The sequence below is a fragment of the Giraffa tippelskirchi genome, chromosome Y (genome assembly GCF_054371585.1).
Source record: "Giraffa tippelskirchi isolate mGirTip1 chromosome Y, T2T-mGirTip1v1.2.pri, whole genome shotgun sequence".
Taxonomy (NCBI): Eukaryota; Metazoa; Chordata; class Mammalia; order Artiodactyla; family Giraffidae; genus Giraffa; species Giraffa tippelskirchi.
In genome coordinates this window covers 24,414,611-24,428,166 of record NC_137290.1, presented here as the reverse complement: position 1 = coordinate 24,428,166, position 13,556 = coordinate 24,414,611, and the positions used below count along the sequence as shown (strand labels likewise).

Sequence of the window (13,556 nt, the reverse complement as noted above, 5' to 3'; positions counted from 1 at the left end):
ACCCCAATGTTCATCGCAGCACTGTTTACAATAGCTAGGACATGGAAGCAACCTAGATGTCCATCAGCAGACAAATGGATAAGGAAGCTGTGGTACGTATACACAAGGGAATATTACTCAGCCATTAAAAAGAATACATTTGAATCAGTTCTATTGAGATGGATGAACCTGGAGCCCATTATACAGAGTGGAGTAAGCCAGAAAGAAAAACACCAATACAGTATACTAATGCATATATATGGAATTTCAAAGATGGTAACGAAACGCTATATGCGAGACAGAATAAGAGACACTGATGCATAGAACAGTCTTATGGACTCTGAGGGAGAAGGTGAGGGTGGGACGTTCTGAGAGAACAGCATTGAAACATGTTTATTATCATATGTGAAACAGAACACCAACCCAGGTTCGATGCATGAGACAAAGGCTCAGGGTTTGGGCAATGGGATGACCCAGAGGGGTGGGATGGGGAGGGAGGTGGGAGGGGGGTTCAAGATGGGGAACACAAGTGGACCCATGGCTGATTCATGTCAATGTATGGCAAAAACCACTACAATATTGTAAAGTAAGTACCCCAACTAAAATAAATAAATTTATTACAAAAAATAAAAAAGAATTCCATGGACAGAAGAGCCAGGCGGACCATAATGGGATCGTACTTTGTTTGCTCCCATGTGCATTCATTATGTAAATAAAAACATTTCTTTTTCTTCAACTATGCGATTCTGCAAAAATCAAAACACACTAACCAACGCCCAACTCATCCCTGTGGTGTCCTGAAAGAAGACAAGCCAGCTTAGATACATGATGGACTAAAATCCCACTACCTATGTCTCCAGCCATAAGAGGAACAGCCATCCAAACAAAATGCTTTAAGGGCACTTCCTTGGCAGTCAGTGGTTAAGACCATGCTTTCACTACAGGGGGCACAGGTTCCATCTCTGGTCAGGGAACTAAGATTTTGCATGCCATGAGTCATGCCCCACCTCCAACAAAGTTTTACAACAAAAATATAAGCACTTCTTTTTAAGTTAAAAAAAGGTAAAAACTCCTTTATTCAGAAGACATAGGCAGACTGTAAAGAATGGTCTTTCAGGAGGCACCAGATAATGGCTCCTTCACAGGAATAGTATTTTTAGACAGGACATCCTGGCAGATGCTCTTATCAATCAGTAAATCAGAGATCTTCCTCATCTCATTCACTCTGTAAGAAGAAAAAAAAAAAATCAAGACAACATCTGGAAATCCGGGGTACCCGGCCCTGCATCCATGCCCTCAAAGAAAGCCTGGCTTCCAAAGTCTTGCTTTCTGCAGAGAAAAGCAAGGAGGCTGGTGATATTGACAGTGAAAGAATAAAAAAGAGGAAAGTTTTCAGGTGGGAGGATCGCCCTTTTTCTTCAAAATTCAGGATTGGATAGAACTATTTCAATGGGTGGGAGCTGCTTTCTTGAAGAAAGCACTTTGTGCTTCATTCCACTCCCATAAAAATCCTCACCTAAGCCTTGATTCCTACCTCTGGGACAACGAACCCTACAACACTAAGTGGTGAGGACCCATGAAAGTGAAGAGATGCCCTGTCCTGCAACATTGCAGTTCATTGGTCTTAGTTGAAAACACAAGCTACATGGCAGACAGACCCAAGTCTAAAGGCCAATTTCAACCACAAATCATGCATGATCCTGGGTAGGTAACTTTATTTCTCTGTGCAATGGGGCCTTACCTTGAAGGTTACTATATATTTTAATGTATATTTTTATATTTATATTTCTAAGGAAATGACACCCCACTCCAGTATTCTTGCCTGGAAAGTCCCATGGGCAGAGGAGTCTGGGGGCTACAGTCCATGGGGCTGCAAAGAGTCAGACAGGACTGAACAACTAAACAACAATAACATGGGCAAGTGGCTCAGGCCTCTCACTCTTTCTTTATGCTCTGGGTCAGGGTCTCTGAACGTTAGCACTACTGCCATTGCAGCTGGATAATTCTATGTCATGGGGAATGTTCTGTGCACTGCAGAAAATTTAGCAGCACCCCTGCTCAGCAATCACTTGCCAGCAGCATCCCTCACTCCCCACCTCCGTAAGTTATGAGACCTACTGCTTTGAATCCAACCCCATGAATAAATCCATATTCTCAGAATTACATGTTCTGTCCTGACCTGGCCCGATTCAAGCCTCCACCTGCCCTCATGTCCTCCCCACCTAGGAATCTAGCAGGCATCTCAAACTTGCAAAATTGAAAACTGAGCCCCTGTCTCCTGTTTCTCCTGCTCTAACCAAATCTGTCAACCCAGGCACAATCCAGCAAATCTCTGTTGCAGAGCCTTCTCTAGATGCCAGTAGGAACAGCCTCCTTACCGAGCTGCAACAACGGCTTCAGCAATCCCACAGTGGTTGGAGCAAAACAGAAATGCAGCTCAGCTAAGCATGTGTCTGGAGATGAAAGTAGAGATCTGATGCTGTAAAGAATGGCATTGCATAGGCACCTGGAATGTTAGGTGCATGAATCAAGGTAAGGTGGACGGGGTCAAGCAGGAGAGAGCAAGTGAAAACCTCAAAGTCTTAGGATTCAGGGAGCTAAAATGAATTGGAATGAGCAAATTTAACTCAGGTGATCATTATAGCTACTACACTGGGAAAGAATCCCATAGGAGAAATGGAGGAGACCCTGCAATGGCAGGAGACCCCAGTTCCTGGGTTGGGAAGATCCCCCGAAGAAGGGATAGGCTACCCAAGCCAGGATTCTTGGGCTTCCCTGGTGGCTCAGCTCATAAGGAAACTGTCTGCAATGCAGGAAACCTGGGTTTGGTCCCTGGGTCAGGAAATCCCCTGGAGAAGGGAAAGGCCACCCCCTCCAGTATTCTGGCTTGGAGAATTCCATGAACTGTATAGCCTAAGGGGTCACAAAGAGTCGGATATGACTGAGTGAATCCACTTCACTTCACTTTAGTTTATAAAGTGGCATCTCTGTCAGCTCTACCTCTTCCTGGCTCACTAAGAGAGGGCGGCCCTAGACCAGCAGTTCTTGAAGAAGAAGGAGTGACTGTGACAAATTCTAGGGGTGTGGTTTTTTACTGTTGTCTTGATACGGGGTGGGGGGGCACTACACATGGGGGCAGGTGCCTGCTTCATGGCATACACGTTAGACGTGAACGATTCTCAAATGTTCTGCCAGATATTTAAGTTAGTCCAAAACCATTCATAATACCCTGAGTGGAGACCCTTATCTGCACTTTGTCCCATGAGTTTAATAAAAGTTTTCCAGGGCTGCAATTATTGTGTAAACCTGAGAAGTCTATATTTTGTTTTATTCAGAGCCTAACCATGGGTTGCTTTGCAGTTTGTTGCAATCACATGATGACCACAGTGCCTCGATGGCTTTCTGAATGGCTGAGACTGCACACTTGTGTCCTCCTGCATTTGCCAGGCTGAATCCTCAGTGAGGACACATCTGGGTGCAAGTGTGAGTGCTCAAACATTGACCTACTGGAGCATGCGTTCTTGTGAGTATGAATACATGTGTGTGTTCAGTTGTGTCCAACTCTTTGTGACGCTATAGACCCCAGGTTCTTTTGTCCCTGAGATTCTCCAGGCAAGAATACTGGAGTGAGTTGCCATGGCCTCCTTCAGGGGACCTTCCTGACCCAGGGATCAAACCTGTGTCTCTTATTTCTCCTGCATTAACAGGTGGGTTCTTTATCACTACCACCATCTGAGGAACCCTTGAGTATAAATGACCTACTCTTAGTTCTTTAAAAAAAAACATGTGGACCATTTTTGAGCTCTTTACTGAATTGTTATCATATCACTTCTTTTATGTTTATGTTATCATATCACTTGTTTTATGTTTTGTTCTTGAGACATGTGGGATCTTAGCTCCATGTAGATAGAAGCTGCACCCCCTGCATTGGAAGGTCAAGTCTTAACCACTGAACCAACAAAGTGTTCACTCCCTATTTCTCTTTGTAGTACTGGATGTTGATCTCCAAGACAGTTGTGTTTTTCTTTTTGTTTCTTTTTAAAAATTTCCTGGGACAGAACATTTTAGTTTTAAGGAGGTATTATTATCCATTAGTATTTCACTTCACGATAGTAAATGATCATTTCAAAACATCTGCTACACCACCCTAGGAAACCCCCTTTAACGTGAGAAACCAAGTGAATAGCAGTAACAGCTCTATGGACTTCTCTGTCATTCTCCAGGTAAGAATGAGTGTGCATGTAGTGGGGTGCCCACGACCAGAAGCCTAAGCAGGTTCTCAATCTAACTCTGACAGAAGCAAAGTTTCTTTTGATCTCTGTCGCATGCTCAGGGTAGAGATTCTTCTCAATTAGATCTGAACTTGGAAAAGGGTCTCTAGACTCTCCCTCTCACCCCAACAGAGGGCTTCACATAGGCTCACCTGAGACCGGCACTTGACCTTGTACACCAATTCTGGAAACATGTGCTAATTCATTAGATTCACACCACTGATTTGGTCAGATCTTGGTGTATCACCCCTATCAGTCAGTTCACTCGCTTAGTCATATCTGATTCTTTGCGACCCCATGAAATGCAGTACGCCCTGCCGTAGGCTTACCTGTCCATCATCAACTCCCAGAGCTTGCTCAAACACTTGTCCATCGAGTCAGTGATGCCATCCCAGCAGCTCATCCTCTGTTGTCACCTTCTTTTCCTGCCTTCAATCTTTCCCAGCATCCGAGTCCGTTCCAATCAGTCACTACTTCCAATCACGTGGCCTAGGTATTGGAGCTTCAGAATCAGTCCTTCCAATGAATATTCCGGATGGATTACCTTTAAAATGGACTGGTTGGATCTCCTTGCAGTCCAAGGGAGTCTCAAGAGTCTTTCCAGCACCACAGTTCAAAAGCATCAATTCTTTGGTGCTCAGTTTTTCCCATGGTCATTCTTATAGCTATTATTAATATTGTCTCCTCCAAACTGAATATATGCCATGCCATGTGGCATGTGGGAACTCAGTTCCCCAAGCAGACGTCAAACCTGTGCCCCTGCATTGGGGCCCCTGAACCACCAGTGTTAAGGACAGCCAGGTAGCAAAGTTCCTCTATATCGATTCATTGTTAAAGTTAAAGAAATCTGCTTTAAAAATAAGTGCTTGGACAAAATGTTGAAGTGCCTCCAAAGGCCCCAGGCACCTCCATGACCACACCACCCGTACCCACATTGCCCTTTGCTTGGTGCATCCCTGAGGGCACTCTGTCTTTCCACACGAAGCTCCAACCTTTGAACTCCTTGATTCCTCTCCGGAAATTCCATCCCTTTTATGCTGTCTAGGCTTAGTTCCTCTCCTCCCACCTTTTTCCTACTGTCACGTCAAAACCAGGCAGGCCTTGATCACCACATACCCCCCCATCCTGCCTATCCATAGAGCCTGCTCTGTTCTCCATTCTCCACTTTATTTTTTCTCCAAAGATCTGGTGGTCAACTGATACGCTTGTTACACTTAGGTGCTGACTGCTTGTAGACAGGCCATGAGCTGAGTGATGGGTGAGACGGCCTGCATATTCTGCTCACTGCCCGTGCAGAGCGACTGTGCATGAGAGACCAGCACACAGTATGTGCTCAGCTAATGGAGCTTACACTCCACGTGGAGGGTCGGTGATGAAGCCATATGTCACAAAGGTAACTCTTTCTTGACAAGAGGGGAGGAGGAATATTGGGAGCTGGGGGAGGGAAGTACAGGCAGGCCTGACTGAGCTGAAAGGTTCGAGTGCGAGCTGGGAGGGAATGCTTGCTCTGGAGTGAGGCCGAGGCTGGAAAAGGATGAGTCCATAGAGCTGGGCAAGGGGAGGAGCCTTCCAGGAGGCTGGAACGATATATGTAAAGCTTTCTCAGCTTTTCCTCTCATGAACCCTTCTCTCAGGACCCTCCATCTTCTCATGGGTTTCATCTGCTGAGACCCTAACCATTTTTGCATTTCCTTAGAATCTGTTTCTGAGGCAGGAAGTGGCAAACCATGTCCCCCAAATTAAGCTCTGTGACATTAACAATCCACTTGCCAGGCCTCTGGGTGGGGTGGGGGCTGGCAGGCTCTGTGGGGTGGTGCACACAGGTCCAGATCCAGGACTTTAGCAGCTCCTTCTTTTCCAAGAATGGAGCCGTGGCCACCAGAACCCCCTTGCAACGAGAAGCCCTTGCATCACAACTCTAGAGTTGCCCCTTGCTCTCTGCAACTAGAGAAAAAGCTCATGCAGCAATGAAGACCCAGCACAGCCCAAAATAAATCAATAGAGTACTTATCTATATGAAATTCTTACATTACAGAGATGTTGCAAAGAGCAAAAGAAGCTATTACTCTTGGACAAAAAGTCTTCATAACAGAGCCTTTCATAGAGGATATGCTCAATAACCATGCCCGGTTGCCAGGGCTGCAACCACAGAAAATCTGTCCTGAAGAACTGATGGTTTCTCTGCAGAAAGCAGACAACAGAGAAGAATCTAAAAGACTCTGAAGCATAACTGAAAGGAACTAGTGATAAATGCTACTGAGTACCTGCTGTACTCCAGGCACAGAATCCTGCCTTTTGTATGCATGAACAACAAACCTTTCAGTCACCAGGGATGCAGAATTATTTTTATCCCCATTTCACTGACTTAGAAACTAAGGCTTGGGGAATAAGAAAGTGGCAGCGTTGGGACTAGAAATGGGTTCTGTCCAGCCAGAGGCCCGAAGATCTTCCTGGGACTCTACTCTTTCTGAAAATGGGGTCAAGGAGCAGATGGAACAGTTTATTATCCACATACACAAATCGTATTCCCTTTACCAGCCAGTAGCTGCTTAGAGACATCATGATAATCAAAAACATCCCCATGTGCCTCCTGGGGGAGAAGCAGCCTCACCTGTAAAGGTCAAAGACCTAGAGAATTCCAGAAATAGTGATCAAGGGTCATTGGTGAATCAACCCTGCCTCCGGCACCCTGCAGGTTTCTTGTTCAGTGTGATAAACCAATGCTCTCCTGACATGGTAGCTGGTGGCTTTCATAACTTGTCCACACAGTAGAATCCTCCAGGGAACTCAGTAAGTCCCAATGCCAAGCAGCGGATAGGCCAAAAACAGCAGAACGGTAAATTCCTCAGGGGATCCCAAAATGAGCCAAGCTTACACACCAGTGTTTTCACAAATCACCGGGGAGTCTTGTTAAAGACACAGATCTGACTCAGTTGCCTTGGGAGGGGCCTGGAGTCTACATTTCTAACAAGCTCCCAGGAGAAGAACTCGTGTGGTTGCTTCAGGGACCACGGCCAGAGTAGTCAGGGCAAACCCCGTGGTCCTCAACTTTCAACAAGCATCAGAATCACCTGGAAGTCCACTTAAGATGTAGAGGGCCAGGCCCACCCCAGAGCTGCAGATCTGACAGGTTTGAGGTGGGGACCAGAGAGTCTGCATTTCCAAGGAACCTCCAGGTGACCCTGATGCTGCTGGTCCAAGGACCACATGTGGAGCACCACGGTAGGGCCCGAGGCAAAATCATGGATAGGCAAGACAAGTCATCTCTCCTTCAGCTTCCCCAGACCCAAAGTGGGGATGATGAGATCCTCTCCCAGAGGGTGTCATGAGGGCGACACTGAGTGGGCTAGGATTTGTAAGCCTCTTGGAAGCTGGCACCGAGCAGGTGGGATATGAGTGACAGCATCCATTCTTGATGAATTTCCCTTGGTCTTGGGGTGCTCCTGGAGCCCAGGCAGACAGACCCTTCAACCACCATGGATGGCCCTCTCCCTGGCTCACTCACTGCCGACATTGTTCCTGTAGGCGTTGTGCATCTCCTTCACCCAATGGTCGCAGAAGGACAGCTTTCTCATCCAGTCCGCACCATCGTGCACACTGGAATCCAGGCATAGCCTGGCTCCCGGGCGGAACTGTGGAAGCCATCAGTGGAGAAGTTGTAGGGGCTAGGGAGATGGAAGAGGACATGGGGATGGAGAGGAGACAGTGTTACTGTGGGGAGCTCGGAGCTTTTTTCCCAGGAGACCCATGGGTTGGCTTACGGCTGTGTTTCACTATGTCCCCGAGTGCGTGAGGGTGCTGTGAGTATCTGGCTTCGGGGAGAAGCAGGATCAGAGCTTCCATTAACTTCCCAAACAACGGTAGCTTCCTGTGCTCGTACCCAGTCAGCCTCCATTCTCTTTTCTTCTGGTATCACGGAGCATGTTTGGTTTTTTGAGAGGCAGTCATTCTGTCCCCTGCATGCAGTGAGTGGCCAAGCCAAAGAAACCCTCTCTATCTCCCACTTTGGACTTTGAAGCTCGAAGGCAACTCCAAAAAGTGGTTGGCCTTGGTTCATCCCAAGAGTAGGGTGCAGAAGAAAATATCAGCGGGCTCTTGATACTTTGATCCCCAAATTTGCCTGCTTCACATGCCTCAAAAGGCCTGGCTGCTAACCTTTTCTTCCTATTCTGTGAGCATCTCTATATCTTTCTATAGGCATTCCTCATGTTACTTTCATCTTTTCAATTAGGTGGAGTCAGACTTCCCTGCTGGTCCAGTGGTTTGGAATCCATTTGGAAATGCAGGGGGACACAGGTTCAATCCCTGGCCCCAGGAGATTTCACATGCTATAGAGTAGCTAAGCCCCCAGGCCACAATAACTGACACCATATTCTAGAATCTTTGCTGTGCAACAGGAGAAGCTACCTCAATGAGAAGACTGCACTCTGCAGTAAGAAGTAGCCTCTGCTTGCCCCAACTAGAGAAAGACTGTTCACAGCCATGGAGAAAAAAAAAAAGTAATAATAATAATAATAATAAAAATAATAATAATCAGGCAGAGCCAATTGAATACGTACAGTGTACTTTGCATACATTACCCTCCTTCAGCATGAAGCATGCCCTGGGACAACGTCGGAGTGTCATGGGACGTTAATGACAGGAGTGGTAGCTGGGAGCCAGTAGGGGAATTGTGGGGAATTTGTCACCGATAGCAGCTAGAGTATGAAAATGAAAATCCCAGCTCTCATGGAACACCATTTTCTTTCCCCCCACCAGAGGCCTGGTTTAGGTCTGCAAAATCACTGGACATCCCAAGGCAATGTGTAGACCAAAAACTTCAAAAGTGAAAGCCTTTTCAGAGAGAAAAAGCCTGGGTGGGGAGCAGTTCAGCATGGTACACCAGGGCCTCTCCATGGTTGGATTTGGCTGACACTTTTCTTTTTCTATTATTTTGTTGTTTCTGGATTTTTTTGTGATGAGTTTAAGGGTAGAGATATGAGGTACTAGGAATGAAACAACACTTGGGAATTGCACCTAAGGTATCCCCAGTTTAATGCCAGTGCTGCCACAGAGAAAACAAATTGGAAAATGGGAAGCACTGGGTCATACTCTCCTGTGCTTCAGGCTCAGCTTGAATATCAAACCAGGGACAACAAAACCCCTGCAGGATCCACAGAGATGCCTTGAGTGATACCTCAACTTCGAAAGCAAATTTCACCACTGGGGCAGGCAGACCAGAAGGATGCTGACTTAATCGGAAAGGGCTCAGTGACAGACTAAGTTGTACTTAGAAGTTGTACTTTTCTAAGAATTTGTCCACTTCTTCCAAGTTGCTGATTTTATTGGCATCTACTAGTTGATAATAGTCTCATGATCCTTCGTAATTTCTGTGCTGTCTATTTTGATCTCTCCATTTTCATATCTTATTTTGTTGATTTGATTCTTCTCCCTTTGTTTCTTGATGAGTCCGACTAATGGTTTGTCAATTTTATATATCTTCTCAAAGAACCCACTTTTAGCTTTGTTGATTTTTGCTCTAGTCTCTTTTGTTCATTTTACATCTGTTTCTGCCCTATTATATGACTTCTTTCCTTCTACTAACCCTGGATTCTTCATTTCTTCCTTCTCTAGTTCCCTTAGGCCTAGAGTTAGGTTGTTTGTTTGACTTTGTTCTTGTTTCTTGAGGTAAGGCTCTTTTGCTATGAACCGTTGTCTTTGCACTGATTTTATAGGGTCGCATAGGTTTTGGGGTGTTGTGTTTTCATTTTCTTTTGTTTCTATGAATATTTTGATATTTTTTTTTTTTTTTTGTTCCATGGTGATTTGTTAGTTGTTTACCAGCGTGGTATTCAGCCTTCATATATTTGACTTTTGAATAGTGTTTCTCCTGCAGTTGACATCTAGTCTTACTTGACTGTGGTCAGAAAATATGCTTGGAATGATTTCAAGGTTTTTTTGAATCTACCAAGGCTGGACCTATGGCCGAGTATGTGATCTATCTTGGAGAAGTTTCCATATGTACTTGAGAAAAAGGTGAAATCCATTGTTTTGTGGTGAAATGTCATATAGATATCAATTATTTCTAACTGGTCCATTGTATCATTTAAAGTTTGTATTTCCTTGTTAATTTTCTGTTTACTTGATCTATCCATAGGTGTAAGTGGGGTAGTACAGTCTTTCACTATTATTGTGTTATTGTTCATTTCCCCTTTAATGCTTGTTAGCCTTTGCCTTACATATTGTGGTCCTCCTATGGTGCATGCATATGTATTTTTAATCGTTCTATCTTCTTCTCAGATAGAAGTTTTGATCATTATGTAGTGTGCTTCTTTGTCTCTTTTACAGGCTTTATTTTAAAGTCTATTTTGTCTGATATGTGTATTGCTTCTCCTGCTTTCTTTTGGTCTCTGATTTGCTTAGAATATCTTTTTCCAGCCCTTCAATTTCAGTCTGTAAGTGTCCATTGTTTTGTGGTGGGTCTGTTGTACACAACTTAAACAGCAGTCTTGTTTGTGTATCCATTAAGCTAGTCTTTGTCTTTTGCTTAGGACAGTCAACCCATTTCCATTTAAGGTAACTATTGATAAGAATGATCCTTTTGCCATTTGCTTTGCTGTTTTGGGTTTGAATTTATACAACCTGTCTGTGTCTCCTGCCTAGAGAAGATCCTTTAGCATTTGTTGAGGAACAAAAAGAAGAATTGGGAATAAAAATGTCTCTACAGCATCTTCATTAGTCCGAGATTACAAGAAGCATGTTAAAGCAAAGGGTAATGTGGATGATCAAAACTCTGACTTTCATCCTGAAACTAGAGGACAGAGTGTATTTTCAGCCTGCACAAGTTTAAGTGTGCCATTCATACGAAAGCCTTCTACCCTCCGGATACCTGCTGATACAAGTGCCCCAACTGGAAATGATTTCTCTTCTCCATCATAAATATCAATTAGACCGCAGGAGCATTTATTGTGGGACATCAATCTACGGCTGCTTTAATTGTTGCTGTTTTAATTGAAGAGTAATTGCTTTCCAGAATTTAGTTGTATTCTGTCAGAATCCAAAATCAAAAAAGTAAAAAAATAAAAAATCAACCATAGATGCACATATAACCCTTCCCTTTTGGAATACCCTCCGATCTGCCTACCAATCCCACAATCTAGGTTGAGCATTTGTCATGGGATTTCACATAGTAGCTGCACTAAATCAAATAGCTCCAGTGAAAATTTTCCAGCTATGTCTACTTCTATTTCTCCGTACCACAACCTATCTCCATTACAGAACAGTTAGTTTGGACTGAGAGTGGAGCCTTCTACCTTTCCAGGTTTGTATGGTAATATGTCAGCCCATGACCATCCTTTTCCTAAACTACAACAGTCAGGCAATTTATTTTTCCCAGTGCCAAAGATCCCTGATACATCTGCTGCTTCTCTTTAAAGATCCACTCATCAAACATCTTCATTATTTGAAAACTGGCCTAATACAACTGATCTACCAAATAGGTGTCAGATTACGGAGGATACTGAAGTGTAAAATTAATGTTGGGAGATGTCAACAAATTCCCACAATTCTCTTATTTGAAGAATAAAGTTACATATTCATCTTCTTAGTGCCAATTTCTATTTTGAAATAATTAAGGTTAAAATGCTCAACCAGTTGAGCATACTGCAGCTTAAATACACATGATTAATGACACAGACCCTGTGTCTATGGAATACATCAGAAGACAATAAGAGCTCAAACAAAAGAAAATGCCCAGGCTCAGGTAGCTGTAAGAATGCACAGGAGTTATAGCAGTTTTGAGTCTGAACTGTCCCTAGAGAGATCAATAGTCTAATTCTCTCCACCTTTGGAGAGCTTCCAAAAAAGTTGTAATTGTCCTGTGACTTACGTTGGGGAGGACAGTGATCAGATGAGGCACTAGGGAATATGTATTATTCTTCTGATGCTTTCAATTCTTGTGTTGTCGGTGCACTATTTTTCTCAGTTGTAGGCTTCTTTGTTCCTGCACATTAATTTGGTCTTTAAAGATTATTTCAACCAATTTTTTGTATATATATTTATATTTTTATTTTGTTTTCCTATTTGCTGTGCCTTTTGGTGATGTTGCATATCTTCATTTTTTAAATAGATGTGTATTTCTCTATTAACTGTGATATTCGGCTATTCTGTATGAGCTGCATGTGTTCTTGTCAGATTTGCTTTCTTTTTTTTTTTTTTCAGAACTTTACATATTTATTATAGAACTGATCCACAGTTTTTTATTTTTTTTTATTTTATTTTTTTATAAATTTATTTATTTTAGTTGGGGGCCAATCACTTCACAACATTGCAATAGTTTTTGCCATACATTGACATGAATCAGCCATGGGTTTACATGTGTTCCCCCTCCTGGACCCCCCACCCACCTCCCTCCCCATCCTATCCTTCTGGATCATCCCATTGCCCCGGCTCTGAGCCCTTGTCTCATGCATCGAACATGGAATGTTGTTCTGTTTCACTTATGATAATATACATGTTTCAATGCTATTCTCCCAGAACGTCCCACCCTCACCTTCTCCCTCAGAGTCCATAAAATTGTTCCATGCATCTGTGTCTCTTATTCTGTCTCGCATATAGGGTTATCGTTACCATCTTTCAAATTCCATATATATGCATTAGTATACTGTATTGTTGTTTTTCTTTCTGGCTTACTTCACTCTGTATAATGGGCTCCAGTTTCATCCATCTCAGTAGAACCGATTCAAATGTATCAGATTTGCTTTCTTTATTCATCAGTTGACACTCTACAATGTTGTTATTTTTTGCCTTGAGATTCATTTGATGAGTTTCTTTTTTTTTCTGTTAAATTTGTTCTTTAATTAAATGACTACTTATTGCAGGAAATTAGCCTGAGTGTTACAGTTTCTTGGGGTGCAGGTAAGAGATTTTTTTTTTTTTTTAGAAGAAGGATCTGTGAAACAAGTCAAATATTATTGAGCCATCAGAAGCCAAACACAGAAAGGAGAATTCAAACTTTGCGTGTGTTTTGTAAATTCTTTTAGTATTTGTGGTTTGTGCCTTAGGAAATATTGAGATAACAAAGGATCAGAAGAGACTATAACAAACAATTTTAAGTTAATAAAGTTTAGAATCTGAAATCTATGGACAAACACTCAGAAATTCAAATAAGAAGAAACAGAAAATATGAACATAGCTATTAGAAACACTAACATTGAAACTGTGATGGCAAAAAATTTTGCAGTAAACAAAATTAAAGCCATATGGCTTAACAGGGAAATTTTATAAACCAGTCAGAGAACCACTAACAGATGAGCTTCTGAAACTCTT

At 43.1% G+C, this 13,556-nt stretch overlaps 1 non-coding gene across 1 annotated transcript; it reads right to left on the bottom strand.

Annotated features, from left to right (window-relative positions):
• Nucleotides 1-713: 713 nt before the first annotated feature.
• On the bottom strand, nt 714-860 carry LOC145537867 (small nucleolar RNA SNORA79). Its single transcript, XR_014076463.1, has one exon. It is a non-coding gene; the product is annotated as a small nucleolar RNA SNORA79 (small nucleolar RNA).
• Nucleotides 861-13,556: the final 12,696 nt, after the last annotated feature.